The sequence below is a fragment of the Penaeus monodon genome, chromosome 29, assembly GCF_015228065.2.
Source record: "Penaeus monodon isolate SGIC_2016 chromosome 29, NSTDA_Pmon_1, whole genome shotgun sequence".
Lineage (NCBI taxonomy): Eukaryota > Metazoa > Arthropoda > Malacostraca > Decapoda > Penaeidae > Penaeus > Penaeus monodon.
Genome location: NC_051414.1, coordinates 13,153,729 through 13,154,831, shown reverse-complemented (window position 1 = coordinate 13,154,831; position 1,103 = coordinate 13,153,729).

The following is a 1,103-nucleotide window of genomic DNA, read 5'->3' as shown; positions in this document are numbered from 1 at the left end:
AACGTTTATAGTGAAGTGATATTTGTTTAAAGTTACCAGTTTGGCAAGTTCCTTTGAATGTGGCATTCAGTTTGCTTTCGAGAAAAATCATGTCAAAATATGATGATCGTGTCTAATATTGATACATATAAGCAAGCAAATAATCCCAAGCAAATTTAATTATTTAGTAAATTATATTCTTTATCTAATATTAGGCGTCTTTCTTGCAAATCAATAAGTATTATCAGTAAAATATAACCAACTAAATCATAATGGGATCGCAAGTTTGGTTTTATATGTCTAACAATTGCTTGGTCAATATGTATGAAGCACAAGAGAAGCTTGCCTCCGAGCCTCACTGTGAAGGAAAAAGAGGACAGCTCTCAGCTAACATTAAAATATCATGTGTCCTTTGGGTTTTCAATAGTAGCCATCATGTTAAAATGTTTAGATAGATATGTACTGATTTAGTTAACATATGTAATATTTTATGCAATGCTTTTGGAGAGGCGTTGCCATTTTGGCGTGAGTAAACTTTTCGGCGAGTTCCCGCTTCACGGTGGCCACACCCATACCGTGACCGCAAACAGTAATGTATTAGGGTAACCTGCATAATAATATTTACTACAAATGCAAGCTCTGGTATGGATAAGGTCAATGATCATCACTTCAGTAGTTTTTTTTATCCAAGTGCTAACGGAGATCACTGCCTGCACAATCGTTGACATAAGAATACGATCTGAGCCAGCTACTTCTGAAAATTAAAGAGCGGATCACGCAGTCTGTGGCTCCTAATTAAACTGACATGTACAGGGTTAGACATTGCACTACTTATTCACAATCCCCACACATTGGCATGCATGCGAATCTAATGCTACATCATTATTACGGCAATTTTAGAGACGAAAAATACTGTTAACTCATGCACGCAACTTGGGGGAACTCACGTTATGCTTCATTAGATTTCCTCGCTCTTCACCTTACTGATTAAAATATATCTCGCATGAGCATCTTTTGCCAAGGAGGTACCCTGGATGAAATGAGACGTAAAGAGAAAAAATGATTAGCGCAAAACATGAACTTGACGTTAGCACACAATTCTACACGTATATATAACATAGGTA